Here is a 10,849-nt window from a genome sequence, read left to right as displayed (position 1 = left end):
GAACCTTTACTTTCTTCAAGAACTCTTCTGTCAGACACCACTTTTTTGCAAACACTATCAATGTTTAATGCTTTATTTCGTTGAACTTCATCTTTACATTTTATTAACAAATTTCCATCTCGAAGAATTTTTGCAATTTCTACCTCTCCCACCTTGTGTTTCAATTCCATGGATAATGCCACTGGACCCAGATTAATACCTTCATCCTCCTTTCTAAATTTAAGGATTATTTTGAACCCACTACCTTCAATCTTCCTTCGAGTAATCCTAATTTCTTCCTCAGGACTATCCTCACCAAAGATCTTTTATTTGAAACTTTCCCTTCCTCCCTACGCCTTGTATCTGTCTTACCTCTATCTTTTCTTCTAGATACTTGGGACCATTCATCACTCTCCATTTCATCCTGTGAGGCCATTTCGACCCAGTCACTCACCAGTTTATGCCAACCGCCAAATCACAATCCAAAAAATAAATAAATAAATAAGTTCCAAAACAGTCAACGTTCCCGCCGCTGTTGATCCGACACAACCTCTTCCTCCTTCCAACTCCCGCGCCTCAAACTACCTCTTCCAAAAGTTAGAATGATTGAGCACCGATAAAGCTCAGATTGGCAACGTCCGCTTTGCAAAGACCCACCCTACTCTCTTTCTGATTGGCTAATGTCCCGGTTCTGCCAGGTTTCATTGGTTGAGAGCAGTTTCAGTTTAAAACCTTGACTAAAATGTGGAGACGGAAAATTTTGCACTAATTTTCCAAATGACGGAAATCCATCGCAGCGACAGGGAAATTTTAACCCCTGGCATAGTGTCTAAATTTTGCTGCTAGTGGTTCAATAAAGATAGCAAACAGTGAGGGGGCAAGCAGGCATTCTTGTTTGTTGTCCTTCTGGAGACAAAAGTTGGAAGATGTTTGGTTATTTGTCCTGACACATGCTGTCAGGAAACTATATAAAATTTTTAACCAATTTATAAAAAAAGTTCCAAAACCACATTTATGTAGAGTAGCAAATAACAATGTCCAATTAACTCTATCAACATTTTCTGCATCTAAAGACAATACCATATTTTTCAGACTATAAGGCACACTTACAGGCCAGCTGACAGCTTTGCTAGGGCCCGGGACAACGCAGGCTTTTTGGCCCCCCCTCTACACCTGCCGCCACCACACACACACACACACACACACACACACACACACACACACACACACACACACACACACACACACACACACACACACACACACCAAAAAAAGTCAACTTAACTGTATACTTCATGCCCTGGGAATCTCTGTATTTTATACTGGATATTTTCAACCCATCTGTTGAATTTAGTGCACTAGTTGATCTTTTCTTCATAAGAGAACAGCAAGCACTGCAGCCAAAATATGGCCTTTTTTGACTTGCTGTATATTAGCCAGTCCCTGAGCTTGATGTATCATGAAACTGTCGACCTTTTTGGTTTTGTGATTTTTATTTTATTATTACAATTAGTAATAATAATAATAATAATAATAATAATAATAATAATAATAATAATAGTATGCTGCACAGTGCTGAAGTGGGTAGTGCTGTTGCCTTGCAGCAAGAAGGTCCTGGGTTCAAGTCAGCCCTGGGTCTTTGCATGTTCTCCCTGTGCATGCGTGAGTTCTCTCCGGGTACTCTGCCTTCCTCCCACAGTCCAAAAACATGACTGTTAGGTTAATTGGTCTCTCTAAATTGTGTGAGTGTGAATGGTTGTTTGTCCTGTCTGTCTATTATTGCCCTGCGACAGACTGGCGACCTGTCCAGGGTGTACCCCGCCTCTCGCCCAGTGAACGCTGGAGATAGGCACCAGCACCCTACGACCCCATGAGGGATAAAGCGGATCAGAAAATGGATGGAGGGATATTCGTAGTGTTTTTTCCCCAATCCACCTCTTATATCTTTCAATTCTTATGTAATTTTGTCTGTGTTGTGTGCACCTGTTGCCTGTTGCTTTAATCCTATAAATTTCCCCGTTGTGGGATAAATAAAGGATTAGCTAATGTTATCTTAAATAACACTTTTTAATAGGATATATGTACTGGGTTCTTTCAAGGTCTTAATTACATTTTGTTTGTGGGCTCCAGTAACATATGATAGATAATATCTAATTTGAAAGTTAACATGAACTGCCGCTGAAGATGACCACTCTTATCTACCTGGATGTTCTCTGGAGGACTCCTCAGTCAGTGACGTCAGTCTGTGGGTCTGTCGGGGCGATGAGAGAAGTTTCGTCTCCTCTCTCCGTTTCTGTGGCTCGACGTTTTCTTGCTCATGTTTATTCACGTGCTTAGATGAATTTGTTGTGTTTCCACTGAATTTAACCGTCTTTTTACAAAACATACAGCTGGATTTCATTTACGGTATTAAAATAAAGCCAACTTTCCCTGTTCATGTTTTTTCCGCTGCTGGGTGTCTGAGCAGCAGCGCGGCTGTTTGTGACTGACACTGACCATTTTAATGGTCAGTCAGAGTGTCAGTTTTGGGCCCCCCCTCTGTCCTGGGCCCGGGACAACTGACCCGTTTGTCACCCCCTGTCGGCGGGCGTGCACACTTAAAACCCTTAAATTTTCCCAAAAATTGATGATGCACCTTATAACCCGTAAAGCCTAATATATGTTTAAAGCTGTATATACTTTCTGATTTTATGTGGTAAAATGCTTTCAAAAATCTGTTAACATGTGTAAGTACGATTAGCAATGAAGCCGATACGCTCCATGTACATTCAGAGCATTGCGGTACACTGTAGCTGTGTCTCAATTCGCAGGCTGCGTCCTTCGAAGGACGCATTTTAAGGCCAGTGACGTCACAACGATGCACGGAGGCCGTCCCATTTGGCAAAAATTCTGAGGATGCTTAAAATGCAGCCTTCGAATGCGTCCTCCTTTTCCTCGAATTCTGAGGATGCACCGCTACCATCCTTAGTGGCCTTGCCTGCCGTAAGATTTCCCAAGGTGTTTGCGCGCTTTTTTAGTGATAGTGAAAGTAGTGATTTAAGTCAGTTATTTACAGGGATTGTACACATTTAACTATTCAATTCAAATTACTAAAGTTACAAACATAAGCTTATATCAAGTCTTACAAATAAATATAAAATTTTATATTTAAACATATTCATCAATCTGCTGACAAGCGTTTGTTTAATAACTGGTATATTATGATCAGTAGCAGGCCCCTGGGTGAAAATAATAGCAGGTAAATGTTACCTCTCCACTGCGCTCTCCCAGCCTGAGAAAAATTTGTCGCCGGTTTTGCTGTCGCTGAAGCCGTCTAAACCAACTCTCCTCCTCCAATAACAAGTAAATTAAAAAAAATTAATATTAAAATTTCCATATAATTTTTTTTGTCGTCTGGTGACAAAAAAAATTTTCCCGGGCTTGGGGTAGACGTGATGACGTCGTGTCGCAACCAGGAAGTGCTCCAAAGGCTAGACCGTCCCATTTACCAACGGTTGAGGATCCTCCGGAGCATCCTCCGATTGGCTGGGTCCTCGTATGTCTGTGTAGGCTGGGTCCTTTGAAGGACGCATTTTAAGGCCGGTGACGTCACAACGATGCGCGGAGGCTGTCGCATTTGGCAAAAATTCTGAGGATGCTTAAAATGCAGCCTTCAAATGCGTCCTCCTTTTCCCTGAATTCTGAGGATGCACCGATACCATCCTTAGTGGCCTCGCCTGCCATAAAATTTCCCGAGGTGCTTTGCTCGCTTTTTTTTTAGTTGTTGAAGAAGAAGAAAGAAGGCGGATTTTCATCAAGACTAATGAAAGCAGCAGCAGCGCTGGCAGTAGTGCTGAGTACAGCTTTAAATGTAAGTAGTTTGTTTTTATTTTTTTAATTGAACATCTATTAAAATACATGACGGTAACGGAGCCACCAGAATTTGTAGGACCAGCTAAAGCTAAAGCTTAGAGCTAATCTGTTGATACAAGACGTTCAGCAACATTAAAAGCCTTCATAAAAATGTCACAATTTTTTATTTTAACCTACATCTTATTGTAACTGTGCTGATAGCCGTGTCCCTCACAAATCCGATCAATTTATTCCCATGCAGTTTATTACAAATGATTAGAACTGTCAAAGCTTAATGCAGCTGAAGAAATAACATCAGTCCAGCTGTACTGGGCTGTCAATACTGCAAACGTTTTGTTTGAATACTCAATAACGTATAGGTAATTTACAGTACAGTATAATAAGGTTTCAAGTATAATTCACTTGAAGAACAATACCGGCGTAATTATACAGAACAGTCATTTTGCCTGTTGACATAACAGAAATATGTTTTACACGTCATTTTGTTCAAGGCAGCAGGGAGCATACAGAGGAGTTGATAAAACTCCGTGGGCAAAATTACCACCTCTTTATCAGGGCCAAAAACACTGCCGCAGTCGGATGGAGGTAAGAGTTGAGGCATAATTCCATATACATGTTGCATTTGTATGTAAAATTCACACAAATTCAAAGAAGTCCTGTTCAAACACCAACGTACAAATATAATCTTTTGATCACATCAAATGATGCCCAGATGTCACTTTTTTTAATCTTATAGTTGTGATAGTAGTGATCCTTGTGTGTTTATCTCTTCTCGTTTTTCTTGTTTAGAACAATCCTGCAAAAAACGGGCCTGGAGGGTGAAGTTGAGCCACAACAGGCCAAAAAAGAGTGGGACAACTTGAAAAAAATTACAAAGTATGTTCAGGTTTGGCTAATGTAATGAAATACACACACACACACACACACACACACATATATATATATATATATATATATATATATATATATATATATATATATATATATATATATATGAAATACTCCTTTTTTCTAGCTTCAAAGAAACACTACAGAAAATTGCATCTGTTGACACAAATTGTTTTCCTCTATTTTAGGAATGCAAAGATCCAGGGACAGGGCAGGGGGGTCAGTGTATATAAAAGGTATTGTTGTCTGTGTGTTCTTAAAGTCTTTTAACCTTTTACATTATCTGTTTCATCACTTCTTTACAATTTAAGTAAACTTAGAACAACTTCTCAGTGACACCATCAATTTATTTTTAGAGAAACAAGTATTTACAATAAACTATCAAAAACATTTTAACTATTTACATTAGATTTTAAAATTAACTACTACAACTATTTACAGAAAAATAAATATTACTAAAGAACATACATATACATATATATATATATACACATACATACATACATACATATACATATATATATATATATATATATATATATATATATATATATATATATATACACACACACACATATATATATATATATATATATATATATATATATATATATATATATATATATATATATATATACAATTTTGACTGAGCAGGAGTCCCTGGTGGTGCTGCTGGACTGGATGGGATGCCACACAGATGACCTTGGAGTCTTCTGACTGCGAGTGGGACATCATCTGGGGGGTGGGGGATGCCTCTCTCCACTGTTCACCACATCGTCCATCAGGGTTTGCAGGGCTGACCCAATCGACGGCTGCCATGTTCCTAAGAATGTTGAAGAAGACGCAGAAAATGACTTTACTACAACTGTTTTCATAACCCTTACATGAGAAAAGCTAAAAAGTGATTATACTTGCCATCTAAATGTAATCATGGTCGGGTAGAACCTCCTCCAGAGCAGACTATTCAATTCAAATTACTAAAGTTACAAACATAAGCCTATATCAAGTCTTACAAATAAATATAACATTTTATATTTAAACATATTCGTCAATCTGCTGACAAGCGTTTGTTTAATAACTGGTATATTATGATCATTAGCAGGCCCCTGTGGGTGAAAATAATAGCAGGTAAATGTTACATCTCCACTGCGCTCCTCCAGCCTGAGAAAAATTTGTCGCCGGTTTTACTGCCGCCGAAGCCGTCTAAACCAACTCTCCTCCTCCAATAACAAGTAAATAATAAATAAATAAATTCAATATCCATTTTTTTTGCGTCGTTTATCGGCGCTGGTGCTGTTTTTCGCCGGGCTTGTGGTAGACGTGATGACGTCGTATCGCAACCAGGAAGTGCTCCAAAGGCTAGACTGTCCCATTTACCAACGGCTGAGGATCCTCCGGAGCGTCCTCCGATGGCTGGGTCCTCCTAAGGCTGTGTAGGCTGGGTCCTTCGAAGGACGCAGCCGCCGAATTGAGACACAGCTACAGCTTGTGTCACTACCTGATCAGACCCCTGAGCTGTCTACAAGACTGCCTGACTGTAATGTCGAAACTAGAAGTGTGTTATGTAAGGCAGCCCGCGCCTGGAGTACATGCTAGCAACAATAAACCTAGTAAGTTAATTCAATATAAAAGTTCTGTTTATTTTGGCCTTAGGTTAGAAACAGGGCTGTGTAGTCCAAATACTCTGTCCTCCTCTCCCTCCCAGCAGAGAGCTGTGTTCAGGAGGAAACACACCGGAGGCATTGCAAAGCGTAGCACAGCAGCATATGTGCGTGCTACCCTTAAGTTAGCTTTTCATTTTAATTAGTCAATAAATATCCACCAAAAGCACAACACTACACCATGGCTCAATTAGATTGAAGTTCTACTTTCAGATGCGTATATGCTCTTGTTTGGCAGGAAATAAACGAGAAAAACATCCTGCTCACTTCCGGAAGTATCACAAAATAAGAGTCGTCGAAAGTAAAGCGCTATGGACGGTGTAGTTGTGACCAGCTAACAAACTTGAATATGCGAGTTCTAATCAGATATGGTCAATGCACGGTCTTTTAGGAGATCAAAACATAGGCTATAATACTGATAATTTAATACCTTACTCATATATTACTGATAATTTGTCTTTCTTTACTTACCCATGACAAAACTTATCGCTGCACAGTCATGCAGCTGAGGAACGTACTTTGCAACGTCTGTTGTAAATTTACGCTTTTAAAAACACGTCCGTAAGCTGCGGTGCTTACGTTACGCGTGCCATTGTACATCTTCCTTAAGGTAACCAGATTCGATTTCTCTAATGAAAACTGGGGACGTCTCTGATTTTGTTAAGCACAAAATCTCTGCCTGGGGGGTTGTTTGTTTTGTCTGAACTGCAACACTGAGGGGGGGGGGACGATAGCTGGTGGGGGACGATAGCTGGTGGGAAACACAGGATTTTTACCTGGCTTAAGCAGACTAATAGTAGCATAGTTCATATTAGCGGGGAATCTGCCATTTTCTTGAGTTTCCTGCAACATTATGTGGAATATTGGTGCCAAAATATTCCAGCATTCTTTATAAAACTCTGCTGGAAATCCATTTGGACCTGGAGCCTTTTAACTGGGCATGCTTTTCAGAGTTTCCTGAAATTTAACAGTTGTCAGCGGTGAATCTAGGATCATCGTTTGACTATCTGATAATTTAAGAAGTGTTGTTTTGTCCAGAAATTGCTCAATGTCATTATTTCATGGGTTTATCTGTGATGTGCATATGGATTTTTAGAAATCTCAGAAGGTGTTGTTTATCCTTTCAGGATAATATAATGTATTACCAGTTGAGTCTGTAACTGCAAATATAGTTGTTTTTTCTTTATTTATTTTTAGCTGATTAGCTAAGAAGCTTCCTAACTTATTGCCATGTTAAAATTTTCTATTCAAAGTCTTTGTATTAAAAATGTATTCTTTCTAGACTTGTTTCGGTAGTAATAATTGGTTGAGTGTTGTATTAATCTTTGCCCTACAGTCAAAGTGACCTGTTGCCTCTCGGACGCAAAGCCAGGAAACAAGATGTCTGTGTATGTAATCCACTGTTACTGAGTGCAAGGCTGAATGCTGCAGCATAACACTGTATGGCTGTCGACTGTCTAGGATGGGCTGTCTTTGTTTTGTCTCCTGCCAAGGCCACGGTGCAGTATTAGGGAGAGCCAAAAGCGAGGTCGGGCAGAAACAGGGGCAGACGCTAGGCTGCAGCTGCGCGGTGCGAATACTTTGTCCATCTATTGCTCTGCTCTGTTTCTCAAAAAAGTGCTGGAACTGTATCACTCCAACGTCTCCTTATTCAGTAACTCAGGGAAGTCAGTTATCTGTTTAGAACTCCCATAACAATTTGGCGTCAACGAACAAGATCTCCGGCGGGCCAGGGGGTCCGGGGACAGGAGCAGCTTTGGCCGGCCCGGAGAAGTTTATCCGGCCTCTGTTACCCCGAACAGATTTTCAAGGGATGAGGAGGGGCTCCTGATCTCGGGGTGGCTCTGGAGCGTCGGCGCGGAATCAGATTTGAACCTTTCTTTTCATGAGACGGTAATGCAGTTACTTAAGGGAAAAATGCTTGGTAGCTTAAACATTTTTTTTTAAAAATACAGAATTTTTGTTGTGTTCCAACTACAGGGGAATCACACTCTTAAGCCTCCCTGGTAAGGTCTATTCAGGGGTTCTGGAAAGGAGGGTCCGTCGGATAGTCGAATCTCGGATTCAGGAAGAGCAGTGTGGTTTTCGTCGATCTACGTTCCTACCCTCATCTATGGTCACGAGCTTTGGGTCGTGACCGAAAGAACGAGATCCCGGATACAAGCGGCTGAAATTAGTTTTCTCCGTAGTGTGTCTGGGCTCTCCCTTAGAGATAGGGTGAGGAGCTCAGTCATCCGGGGAGGACTCAGAGTAGAGCCGCTGCTCCTCCACGTCGAGAGGAGCCAGTTGAGGTGGCTCGGGCATCTGGTCAGGATGCCTCCTGGACGCCTCCCTGGTGAGGTGTTCCGGGCACGTCCCACCGGGAGGAGGCCCAGGGGAAGACCCAGGACACGCTGGAGGGACTATGTCTCCCGGCTGGCCTGGGAACGCCTTGGGATTCCTCCTGAGGAGCTGGCCCAAGTGGCTGGGGAGAGGGACGTCTGGGCCTCCCTACTGAAGCTGCTACCCCCGCGACCCGACCCCGGATAAGCGGAAGAAGACGGACGGACGGACGGACAGAATTTTTTTTTTAGATAACAGTGCCAATACTGCAAAACTTTAACCTACAAAATAGAAATTAAGGAAACCTATAGAAATAATAAATAATGTTTAATCTTTAGGGCAAATAAAGTAGGACTCACAATACAGACATGTTTTAAAGCTTTAACATTAAACTAAAATTCAAAATTCAATTAAAATACGTTTTCAGCTGTGATACGGACTCTCCCGCTGGGGGGAAGAGGGGCAGTACGATTTTCACCTGGAGAACGGGTGACCGGGCTGAGCAGTTTGCAGCTGGTCAATTAAAGTCCTCTTGTCTTGGTTTTGTGCAAGAAGCTGTCCACTTCTGTTGTGGATGAAAGCGGCAGGGCTGCTTAAGTCCTTGACTGTTGCGAAGACGTTCGCAGCTTTGATAAGTGGGGACCCCGACCATTATACCAAAAAGGCGACCATCGAATGTGACGCCTTTCATTTAGTTGGTCGATCGTGCTAAGGACAAGTACAAAATAATAATAAAAACAAAAAAGGATAAAATAAATAAAAATAATAAAAAAAAAGTCTGGAAGCAGAAGAGTCCGTGTAATGGGTCAAAGGCAGAGTTCTCAGGGTCAAGCCTTGCCCCAGGGTGAGACGTTCGATTTCATGCTGAAAAAGTATGGGCCCGAAAGCATGACATGCATAAATGATTGGATTAAACATGCAGATTTCCCACAAGGGGGGTCATTTAATATGGCAGTACTAAAAAGGATTGAAGACAAAATAAAAGAACAAGAAAATAAATTAGAAACAAAAAAGACAGTCAAACAAAAAGAACTATTGGGAATGCGGAGACAACGGGCGTGCCTTAAATGTTGGAAAGATGAAGCTGAGAGATGGCAAAGAAAACAAAATAGTAAACGGTTGGCTGGGACACTGGATGTGACAGGAAGCATGTATGGTCGTGAAGACAATTGCTCTGTCCCCTCCACTTCTGTCCCTAATATCCAGACTGACTCTGGCGTTTCTACAACACACACACGCACACACACTAGAGAGAAAACACCTCCTCCATACAAAGCTTCTGAAAAACAGGATTTGTCTAATAACCCTCCTTTCTCTTCTACTTCCATGTATCCTGATCTGAGCGCCCTCACAAGCGTGATGGACCACGACCTCGACTTGTACGCCTTTGGCCCACGGCAACCACAAGCCAAACCACAACCCCAACAACAAACATGTGAGCAGCGCAGCCACCCAGACGACACATCTTCCGAGGCAGGGGGATCTGCATCAGCATTGGCCCCCACGCAGCGGGCAGCCTTAAAGACTGAGGCCGATACACCAAGAGGGGCTGCTGAGGTGGGTCGCTCCTACGAACTGAGACAAGACATCAAACCTCCTGACCGCTACACGGACATCAGTGCCCTGATGGTTGAAGTTATGGGCCCAAATGGACGAGACCTGGTTTTCAGGGCCTGGACACCACAGGACATTGAAGAGAACGCTAAGTCTCTCCCTGATCCCAACCTGTATGGTGAGAAGTTTGCCACTGCTTTCACTGACTTCTGCAAGGAACTGCGTCCAACGGGCGCTGAGATACGCAGGGTTCTCGCATGCAAACTAAGAGCAACTGAACTGGCAAAGATTCATAACAAACTGCCTGAAATGGGACTGCGAGTTCTTAACCCAGATTGGGATCATGCGGACAATCAAGGGTTCGTGAATGCAGTCAACGGCATGGCCGAAGAAATTAAGAAGACTTTCCCCACAAAAATCAACATGACAAGCATCTACACCTGCAAGCAGAAGGCTGACGAGTCCACAGACGACTTCATCAAAAGGGTGATAGAGTGTGTCACACGTCACAGTGGACAAGAAAAACCTTCCACACTGGGGGTGGACGGTAACAGTTTGGGAAACCCTGGTTTGTGATTCGGTCATTAAAGGAC

At 42.1% G+C, this 10,849-nt stretch overlaps 1 long non-coding RNA gene across 2 annotated transcripts; it reads left to right on the top strand.

The window, feature by feature from the left end:
- Positions 1-3,695: 3,695 nt before the first annotated feature.
- Positions 3,696-5,046, top strand: LOC118556632. Of its 2 annotated transcripts, none has more exons than XR_004927256.1 (3): positions 3,696-4,416; positions 4,621-4,707; positions 4,908-5,046. It is a non-coding gene; the product is annotated as an uncharacterized LOC118556632 (long non-coding RNA). The 2 variants fall into 2 exon arrangements; XR_004927257.1 differs by lacking the exon at positions 4,908-5,046 and having other exon boundaries at positions 3,696-3,829; positions 4,323-4,416; positions 4,621-4,700.
- The last annotated feature ends 5,803 nt before the right edge of the window (positions 5,047-10,849 follow it).

Source organism: Fundulus heteroclitus, chromosome 20 (genome assembly GCF_011125445.2).
Source record: "Fundulus heteroclitus isolate FHET01 chromosome 20, MU-UCD_Fhet_4.1, whole genome shotgun sequence".
In the NCBI taxonomy this organism is placed as follows: Eukaryota; Metazoa; Chordata; class Actinopteri; order Cyprinodontiformes; family Fundulidae; genus Fundulus; species Fundulus heteroclitus.
Note: the sequence above shows the minus strand (reverse complement) of the source record. Positions and strands in the feature narration are given on the sequence as shown.